This window comes from Zootoca vivipara, chromosome 8 (assembly GCF_963506605.1).
Source record: "Zootoca vivipara chromosome 8, rZooViv1.1, whole genome shotgun sequence".
In the NCBI taxonomy this organism is placed as follows: domain Eukaryota; kingdom Metazoa; phylum Chordata; class Lepidosauria; order Squamata; family Lacertidae; genus Zootoca; species Zootoca vivipara.
The window spans coordinates 37,090,470-37,101,756 of NC_083283.1; positions in this window are offsets into that span (position 1 = coordinate 37,090,470).

An 11,287-nucleotide genomic window follows, 5' to 3' on the forward strand; every position below is an offset into this window, starting at 1 on the left:
GGCCGAAGTTTGGGGGTGCCTGTTCTACTCCCACAGATACATGATCCGGAGAACTGGAAAGGGACCCAGGGTACCATCTAGACTGACACCTTCCAAACACATAACAGTTACTACACAGTCAAAAAAAAATTTGAAAAAATCCTTTCAGTAGCACCTTTGTTGTTGTTTAGTCGTGTCCGACTCTTCGTGACCCCATGGACCATAGCACGCCAGGCACTCCTGTCTTCCACTGCCTCCCGCAGTTTGGTCAAACTCATGTTCATAGCTTCGAGAACACTGTCCAACCATCTCATCCTCTGTCATCCCCTTCTCTTTGTGCCCTCCATCTTTCCCAACATCAGGGTCTTTTCCAGGGAGTCTTCTCTTCTCATGAGGTGGCCAAAGTATTGGAGCCTCAGCTTCACGATCTGTCCTTCCAGTGAGCACTCAGGGCTGATTTCCTTCAGAATGGATAGGTTTGATCTATCCACCTTAGTAGCACCTTAGAGACCAACTAAGTTTGTCATTGGTATGAGCTTTCATGTGCATGCACACCTCTTCAGATACCACACTGGATCAACTCTGTGGCTGTATACAAATTACCATTTATTTTGTATCCAGTGCACTCCCATTGCTGGTTTTTGAAGCCACATATACATGAGGTTAACCCAGAGCCGGCTCTGCCCTTAGGCATACTGAGGCAGGTACCTCAGGCGGCAGAAGCCCCCAAAACAGCATCCTTGTGGGTGCCTTTCCTCCATGGAAGCAGTGTCAGTATCAGCAAGATAGATAGATCATGTGCGATTTCATCAAGATCTTACTCAAGATTGGAGCCAGCAGCAGAGGTGACAAGATGGGCAGAGAAGTGACAACAGCAGGGCAAGGCAGCACTTCCCGTTTTGCCTCAAGTGGCAAAACGGGATGTGCCACCCCAGTTTAGCCACAATCCATATTGGTCCTGTAGGTTCTTGAGAAGTGCTGTCTATTGCAGTTTTTATTGAAGCTTTGCTTCAGCTAGAAAACTTAAGCCACATTCACTTTGCAAGTCAGCCAGGTGTGTATATTTGAGGCATCTGTTGCACATGTGAAATGTCAGCTTTGTGGAGAGGTGTTGGGGGGAGGGTGCATGGGGGTGGGAACTGAACAGGGTAATATGCATTGGGTAAGGACACCCTTTTACCCCTCTCTGATGTGTACAGCAAGGGGCAAATGTGGCTTGAATCACAGCAGGAGAGGAAATACCCCCACTATGTTTTAAGCCACTAATGCGTACATAGCCTGATTCAGTTGTGCGCACTGCACGGCCTTGGACAGCTCTTAGCATTTCAGCTTGTAATCCCTCTATAAAATGAGGGAAACCAAGGTTTACCTTGTAAGAAAGGCAAGCACAATAAGATTGTAAAGTTAAGAGTTGTTAAACCTCTGGCGGGGGAGCCTTCCTGTGGATGAATCTGCATGACTTCTGCTAATGGAAGTCTTGCTAATCTGAAGGCATTAACTGTTGTGTGGATACAGCTGCGTGGCCGTCATTTCAAGATAGGCAAATCATGTATGGCATGTAGCTCATGTATGGCAAAAATGGTCACTAGGTGGGATGGCATTTCAAATGGATTAGACCAGGCACCCCCAAACTGCGGCCCTCCAGATGTTTTGGCCTACAACTCCCATGATCCCTAGCTAACAGGACCAGTGGTCAGGGAAGATGGGAATTGTAGTCCAAAGCATCTGGAGGGCCGAAGATTGGGGATGCCTGGATTAGACAATAAGCATAGTCTACTGAAAACCTTTAGTTATGATAAAAATGGAGCCTCCATGTCCAGGAACAGTGTACCCCTGATAATCACTTGTCAGGAACAAACTCTCTCAGTTTTGCTGCTGCTTGTGAGCATCACAGGAGCATCTGTTTCCCAAGTATTGGAGACTGTATATGTGAAACAGAACTTTGGCCTGATCTTCTGATCCTGCAAGAGCTGTTCACGTTCTTCTTTCCTTTCCGTATTAAACATGCCATGCAAATACCTTTATGGAAACAATGCACCAATTCAGGTGTCAGCTTGTCGTGCATCCAGCACCAGCAGGAATACTTTCCCTGCTGATATCCCATTTGTTCCCAATTTTTTTGCTGTATGAAAAGCCAGGAATCATTAACAGGGGTTTTGGATTGTCATTGTATTTGAGTGTGTGTGTGTGTGTGTGTGTGTGTGTGTTCATTTTGAACTACCCAGAGGACACTGTTGATTGGGAGGGATAAATAAGCCATAAATAAAAAAATAAACAACACAATAATACCGGTATATACTTACAGTGATGCTGAGGCTACTAATAAATAATCATTACTTAACAGTAGGAAAAATAGAGGCAGGAGGCAACCTAGGTTTTCCTCAGAACACAGTTAAGTTGTGTCTAATGTAGAAAGTTCTGGGGCTCAGTCATTACACTGGAAACAGGTTTAATGTAAAATAAAATTAACATATTCTCCATGTGTGTCTGCGTTTTTAATAACTGGGTAAATTGTTGCTGTATATGCTACAGCGGGAAGGTAAACGGCGTTCCCATGTGCTGCTCTGGTTTGCCAGAAGCGGCTTTGTCATGCTGGCCACATGACCTGGAAGCTATACGCCGGCTCCCTCGGCCAATAATGCGAGATGAGCGCGCAACCCCAGAGTCGGTCACGACTGGACCTAATGGTCAGGGGTCCCTTTACCTTTACCTTTATGCTTGGGGACAGGGGTGGCAACTTGAACAAAATATTGGGGGAGGGCAGGACCCTGCCCCACACAATTGATCACAAGATGTGGCACACACACACCATTTGAATGGCAATGCCCATCAACTTTTGGGGGGTCGATACCCTGAAATATTTTATGGGGGGGCTGAAGGGACCTTGGCCCCCAGGAGTTGGCTCCTGAGCTTGGAGAGGTGTAGAGTGCTGAAATCTTCTGATATGACTTCAAAAAGAAACAGCTAGGAAACAGCTAAACAAGAGAGTTTTCATTTATGCCTACCGGTATTTACAGTGTAATTCTATACCTATTTAGAAGTAAATTCTGCTGACCTGTGGGGTTTTTTCCTCTGATAAGTGGTTATAGATTGTAAGCCTTACAGGGCACTCCCATGCACATTTACTCTGAAATAATTCACATTGTGTCCCATGGTGTGTTCTTAAGTAATGTTGCATAATATTGCAGTCTTATGAGGAATGGCTTAGGGAGCTGGGTATGTTTAGCCTGGAGATGAGAAGGTTAAGGGGTGATATGATAGCCATGTTCAAATATATAAAAGGATGTCATATAGAAGAGGGTGAAAGGTTGTTTTCTGCTGCTCCAGAGAAGCGGACATGGAGCAATGGATTCAAGCTACAAGAAAGAAGATTCCACCTAAACATTAGGAAGAACTTCCTGAAAGTAAGAGCTTTTCGACAGTGGAGCTTGCTGCCAAGGAGTGGGGTGGAGTCTCCTTCTTTGGAGGTCTTTAAGCGGAGGCTTGACAGCCATCTGTCACGAATGCTTTGATGGTGTTTCCTGCTTGGCAGGGGGTTGGACTGGATGGCCCTTGTGGTCTCTTCTAACTCTATGATTCTATGATTCTAAAAGGCAAACCTGTGCACATTACTTGAGAGTAAGTCCCAATGAATTCAAATAAAAATAAATCCCACTGAATTCAATGGAACTTACTTATTTATATTAGATTCCATTTATGAATCTCATCCCATAAGATACCTCAAATTGATTTCACTGTAAAAACATCAGCAATAATTTCATATAGAGAAACAACTTGCTTAGGGTTGTGCTGTGTACTGTAAGTCACATATAGGTCAACTTAATGATTAGGCTTTCAGATGAAAAGGTGAATATGTTTCTCAGCTGTTCAAAACCCCTTTGAATTATAGGAACTTGAAGGTACCATAATTGGAGCCCATTTGCCTTGCTAGGCATTGTGTGTTTGAGTGGTTGTCTTCTGCTGAGCTAATTGCACCAGTAATTTATTTTACACATTATCTTTTTTCTGCTTGACTTGAAAATGCAAATATCCTCCAGCTATTCATGTATATATCACTCACTCTAACAATATGTATAATAACAGAGCTAGCAATGATTTATGAGTACATCTTATTGTATATGTTTGTCAATGCACTTGTGCTTCATTAATACCCAGCATCAGGGGTTCCCACTACCAGTGACTGGGGAGGGGAAATAAAAAGAATAGCAACAGGAAAAAAGAAATGAACAACAACAACTTTTAAATATAGCAAAATATGGCACTTGAGTTAGAACATTTGACTCCTTGACTAACATGCCCTACTAACGACATCAGCTGTAAGAATTTGGTGGGAAATACAAATACAAATAAAGCTTTGGATAAAGCTGTCCTGTGAAATGTTTATATTCAAATACATAATTTAGGTATGATTTCTGATAATAATGCCCTTCAATGACAGAGTTAAAATGTTTGCTGTGGGCTTACCCTGTAAAGAAAAAGAATAAAAACATGTGCTAAGATTTACTGTGCTAAGAGCAAAATGCATGGATCAGAGTACCGGTAGATGTTCAAATTCTTTAAGGCTGGGTGGCACTGACAATTGCCCAGTGTGATCAGTGGGCAGAGGATTCATTTGCAGAACAATGAAAACAAATGCACAGTAAACTGAAGTCTGGAAATTATGTGATTATAACTAACTATCTCCTAAACCCTTTCCCACTCGGCTAATCCCCTCTTGCTCCCCACCCTGTTCCCTCTCCCTCCAGCTATCAACTGACAGAATCCCCACACTGCCCAGGCTGTCCTTTCCTTCCTCCAGCTGTGTGGGTCTGACATAGTTGAAACAAAATTTAAACATTCGTGTGCATGCACACTTCACGAAAGCTCATACCAATGACAAACTTAGTTGGTCTCTAAGGTGCTACTGGAAGGAATTTTTTACTTTTATTTCCTTCCTCCTTCCTCCTGCCTCCTGCCTTCCAAACACAAACTCCAAACATTTGTATTGCTTGTGAAGGATGCCATGGCAAACATCTAATTACATAGGCAACTCTCTAACTGACAAACAAAATAGCTATTCAGCTTTGGAAAAGCCTCAGATCAGGCTTTGATTACACAAGGATTACTATAGATTTTTTTTTCCACCTTTCCCCTCTTATATGACTGGTGAACAGAAGGAGTCACTGCTGCCTGTAAGGCTCGGGTGCCCCTTCTGGCCATTGGACCAGATACCGGTAGCTGGATCAGAAAATACAAAGTCACTGTGCTTTGTAGTGTTGCCCATCAGAACCAGCGAATGATTTGGGCAGGAAACCTGCTGCTCTTAGGCACTGAGCCTGACAAACTCCTAGGATGGAGCAGCCCATTGACTATCACTGAGCTCTTATCTGTGAAGCTGAATAGCAGATGGATGCACTGCTTAGAGTCCAGGTGAATCCAAAGAGAGTCTCCTTCTGTTATGGCTCTCCATTGTTCAGTCATGATGTTGGTGGAATGTATGTCATAATCCATGCTACTGTGGAATTGGGCATGTACCTATATGAAGCTGCCTAAGACCCGGGGCAGTGCATAGGTCATTTTAGCTTGATAATGTCTTCTCTTCCTGGCAATGGTTCTCCAAGGGATTTGTACAAGGAACTTTCCCAGCCTGTGAGATAACAGGAACTGAACCTCAGACCCTCAGGTGCTTTACCATCAAGCTACAGGCTCACTCCAATAGTAATTCTGAATTCATTAATGCAGAATAAAGGAGTATAACCCAGGATATAATGTGGCAGACAGCAATCTTTCAACAGTGAAAGTCTGTAAAGTACCCCTGTCCATAAAGGTGGATGCAACAAATGCAGGTTTAACCAGTTGCAGGTTTTTGCACAGCCAAAGATGCATGAATCTGGGTGCTTTAGTGATGTAGTTGCTGCTGGAAAAAATGGTTTCCATATAGTCTGTCTCCGTACAGCATGTTGCTAAAGGTTTGGATTTAAGGCTGCTAGTCCTTCATTTCTGTAAAGGTAAAGGTAAAGGGGCCCCTGACCATTAGATCCAATCATGACCGACTCTGGGGTTGCGGCGCTCATCTTGCATTATTGGTCGAGGGAGCCAGCGTACAGCTTCCAGGTCATGTGGCCAGCATGACAAAGCTGCTTCTGGCAAACCAGAGCAGCACATGGAAACACCGTTTACCTTCCCGCTGTAGCGGTGCCTATTTGTCTACTTGCACTTTGACGTGCTTTTGAACTGCTAGGTTGGCAGGTGCTGGGACCGAGCAACGGGAGCTCACCCCGTCGCGGGGATTCGAACCGCCGACCTTTTGATCGGCAAGCCCTAGGCTCTGTTTTTTAACCCACAGCACCACCCGCGTCTATAAGGAGGCCCTATTTCTGCCAGCTTTAGTTCCACCCGCAGCCTGCACCCCCTTCTATATTCAAAACATTCAGAGGCCCCTGGAGCAGATTTTCAGGGGAATGCAACTGGAAGGGAGAGGAGAGAAAGCCCCATTCTGTGAATATGTTTTGTTCAGGGAAGGAAAGATAGGATCCAAAGTAATGTATGCAAGCAACAAATTGTGGGTTGGAGCATCGGTTCATTCTTTTTTCCCTACACCATCCTAGAACAGGAAGGGTAAAAGGCAGCCTTGAAATATTCCAATTGTATACACAGATGTCCTCTCTTTGACCTAGAAAACCGTGCTCTGTCCTGCAGGCATTATATCCTGTAGATTGGATCGCAGACTGGAATGTATGACCTCACTTTGTACATGCAGTATGTAATGCAAATTTAGATAGGAGCTTTCCTAAATGTTCAAAAGGCTTCACATGTATTATCTCAGTAATACATCCAGGTATTATAGATGGTCAGAAGGGTAAAGCCTGGGAGACTATAGACCTGAACTTACAGTGAGTGCATAGCTGACCTGAGATTTAAACAAAGCACTTCCAACTTCTTAAACTACAACATTCTAAGCACATTTCTTTTTCTGAAAGAGAGAGATAATATGATGGTTACTGTTTTAAAGCATTTAAAAAATCAGGTTATTTTCAGCTTATAGAATCAAACTGTACTACATGAAGTCAACCTTAAATACTTTTCTCCTACGGAAGAAGGAAGTGCACTTTGTTTTTGTTAGCTGCTTTGCTATCAAGAGTCTTTTGTTCATAATCACACATTCCTGAACCGGTTACTTGAGGTGAATTCTATTATAAGGAAAGAAGCAAAGGACTGTTACAGTTAAGTAGACAACGGTAAGTGATGAAAGCATAATACTGTGAAGATTAATATCACAGGAACCAAAAGCAAACATTTGAAGCCAACTCGCTAAGTAACCAAACAGCTATTTAAAGCCTCTAGTAACCCCCCAGCTCATATTGATTACAGTATTTTGAAGGGGCAGTAGTGTTGTTCATAATCCTTTACAGAACTAACGTGGTTAAGGCATGACTCAGGCAAAGTTAAGTATTTGTGAATCCCAGCACTTTTAATAGGAAAATGAAGTCTGTGCTTAACCATCTCACACCCAAAATAAGTGAGGCTGTGAAAAAAAGAAAGAAATACAAATAAACTGGACTTCATTGTGCTTAATTTTGGAGGAATTATAACCTTAGGCTAGTATTTTGTTTTTTAAAACATGTTCATAAGGAAACTTCCTCTTTGATTCATTGAACACATTACTGCTCACAGTTCATATTTTTCCTGCTTCAAATGTCACCACAACTCTTCTGGTATGGTTGCATGCACACCATAGATATAAAGTACCCCCTCCTCCAAGAATATTGGGTACTGTAGTTTGTCAAGAGTGCAAGGTATTGTAGCTTTTTGAAGGGGCGAATTACAGCTCCCAGGATTCTTTGGAGAAAAAAGTGTGTTTTGAATGTATGAGGTACTACCCACTTATCGACTCTGGACTAATCTACTGCAGTCCAGAGTACCCTGTAATTAGGCTGGTGGCGCTGTGGGTTAAACCACATAGCCTAGGGCTTGCCGATCAGAAGGTCGGTGGTTAGAATCCCCATGATGGGGTGAGCTCCCGTTGCTTGTTCCCTGCTCCTGCCAACCTAGCAGTTCGAAAGCACATCAAAGTGCAAGTAGATAAATAGGTACCGCTACAGCGGGAAGGTAAACGGCGTTTCCATGTGCTGCTCTGGTTTGCCAGAAGCGGCTTTGTCATGCTGGCCATATGACCTGGAAGCTGTATGCTGGCTCCCTTGGCCAATAACGTGAGAGGAGCGCCACAACCCCAGAGTCGGTCACGACCGGACCTAATGGTCAGGGGTCCCTTTACCTTTTTATTACAATCCCACTTATGGCATGGCTGGCAAACAAAAATCAGTAACACACGAGGCTTAAAATATGTTTCAAATGTTACATGAGAAAAGGCTAATGCAACAGCAGTCTGAAGGGACAGGAGAAAGCTTGGCGACAAATGAAACTGCAAAGTTTGGGGTGAGACCCAACTACGGTAGTACTTTCTAGTGGCCCTGTATTTTTCCTAAAGCCAATCTCTTCTCCCAGTTGTTTTCCATTCCTGACCATCCATATTTCCTGACATCCATGATTGCTGACAAAGTTGCCTCTTGGGACAATCTCCCAAGAAGCTCTCCAAGCCCGTAGTTACAATGCACTCTTCCATAAACCACCCCCTCTAGTGGGAAGAGTTGCTTCTACATAGCAAAAGCAGCTGGAAAACCACTTACCATAGGTTTTGCTTTCACCCCCCCCCCCCGCCGCCCAGGACAAAAGGATAAGCAGGTCTCAAAGATACCACAAATAATGGAGTGTTTGATTGTTAAATATGAACAATGTGTTTCAGCATAGAAAAGCTTAAAAAGCTCATTTTTTGTGTGTTTTCCCAACAAATAAAATTATAAAGATGCCACCCTTCAAAACCCATGTACCCTCTCCCTCCTCCTACTCCCCATTTGATCATCTTGAGTTTTTCTCTGATAAATTGAAAGTTAGAGACAAAATTGTATGACAGTTGTGATGCTGAAAAGTTGCTAGACATGATTTCATCCGTACTTCTAATTTGATGGTGCAAAGTAATCTTGCAAATGACCCCACAGCTTTAGGTGTGAAATAGTTGTTTTCGACCACATCCTGGCCATTAACAGAAAAGGAACAAGCCAGATCATGTGAACCTAGTACTGCAAGATGGAGCTCAAAGGCTGCCAACGGTATGGGACGCTAAAGCAGCACCATCAGCAAGGCACTGCCCTTTCAAATACCTGGCTTATACAAAAATATAGAACTTCTGGACACAATTCACACAGCATGTACAGAAAAATGAGAAGGGCCAGGGAGGAAAATGCACTTTAATAGGTTGAGTTCTCACAGTAAGAGAGATGTATGTGGAGGGCTGCAGCTCAGTGGCAGAGTCCACATTTCACATACATTTCAAGTCCCAGGTTCAATCCCTGGCCTCTCCAGGTAGGGCTGGGGAAAGACACAGTCAGTGTTGATAATACTGAGCTCAGTGGATCTATTCTCTGACTCAGTATAAGGTATATGATGCTTTCACACTAATGAACTGCCCCCCCCCCCGGCCACCTATATTCAAAATGATTAAATGCAATACCACAACACTCAGAATCAAGCAAACAAATTATACCACTTTCTATTGTCATGACTGAGCAAGGCTGGCGTTTGGGCTAAGTTCAGTTTGGGAAACCTCTCGATGTATAGGACTCGTACCCACAGAGCATACACCTGAAGCCTCCTTTGATGGAGACCCAGATGTCACGCCAAGTCCTATTTGCTTTCCTTTCTGAATCTGGGAGAGTGGGCATATCATGACAAATTGTCAGTACAATCAGCTTTGACAATACTAAGCACTTTGCTTGGGAGGTAGAAGATCAAAGTGCAATATTCTGGACCGGCTTATTTTTAAAACTATATTAAAATGTTTCGTTGGAAAAAAAAGCTGTCCAAATGCAGACATGAATGCGAACATTTTATGATGTTTTTGAAACATATTCTCCTTTCTTCCAGGGAGGTGCTGAGAGTCTGAAGTATGAAAGGTTCTCTCCTTCCTTCCCCCACTTGTTTTCCATCCATGCTCATCAGATGGGAGAGCAAAGAAGTTAAAGGAAAAACTGGGCAGCAATATCAGGATATCCTGCTTTGTTTATCTAGCAAAGTCAGATACATGACTCATCAAACTGTTTAATAACCAGACCCTACTGGACAGCTTTCTGCTCATTTAAAACTCTCTCTCTCTCTCTCTCTCTCTCTCTCTCTCTCTCTCTCTCTCTCTCTCTCTCTCTCTCTCTCTCTCTCTCTCTCTCTGTGTGTGTGTGTGTGTGTGTGTGTGTGTGTGTGTTTAATACAACCTTCTGGAATGGAAGCAGGTCATGGGAAGGAGGAGCCAGGAGGGAGCATCTATTCCAGCTGCAGCCAAGTGGAATGGCTGCTGCCACATGACAACTGAGGGAGGCAAGGAGGAAGCTGATGGCCTGGAGCTGGTCCTCTAGGAGAGGAGATAGAGGGCTCTGCTTCCCATCTCAAATAAATCTCAAATATAGTTATCTTTATTTCTTGCAGTGCTAGAAATAAGAAGCTGTAAGAAGTGCTGCAGATTCTACTGCATTTAGGCAAGCTTTCCAATAAGCCTGGAGAATTTACAACAAATTGTGATGATCACTTGTGCCTTGGCTGCTTTAGTTGCTAGTTTTATTAAGCAAGTTTTTCTAGGATCACGTGTGTGAGCACATAGCAGCATGAAAAGAGCCTGCTGGCTTAGGCCAATGGCCCATCTAGTCCAACATCCCATTTCTCAAAGCAGCCATCCTATGGAAAGCCTAAAAGCAGGCTTTGGGCACAGCAGCACCCTCCCCACTTGTGATTCTCAGCATACTGCCTCTGACGGTGGAGGTAGAACATAAGACACTGTGGCTGGTAGCCACTGATAGTCTTACGCTTTCAGCTGCTCCACAAATAAAGATGCCAGCCTAGCCTAGTTTTATTGCTGCTAATCATGACAAATGGTTGAATGTTTTCAATAGAGCAATAAAAAGCAGCAGGATGCCTGTCTCATTGCATTCTATGGTTCTAAGTTCAACTGCAAATCATAATCATCTAATGCAGCTCAGTAATTTAGCACTTGGCTGGTTACTTATATAACAATCCTCTTTTCACTGCCACAGAGAGAAGGGCAGCAGGAGCAGCTACCATAAATACTGTCTTACACAGGGCTGTGTGAGGAGAGCAGCTCTATTTCTAAGTGCCACTGGTTCCTAGACTACAAAAGAGCACGGGACATGTAGGCAGCTTTCATAGATCTACCCTGAATGAAATGACGGCAGAATATGACAATTGGCTGCTCATTCTGTTCAGTTCA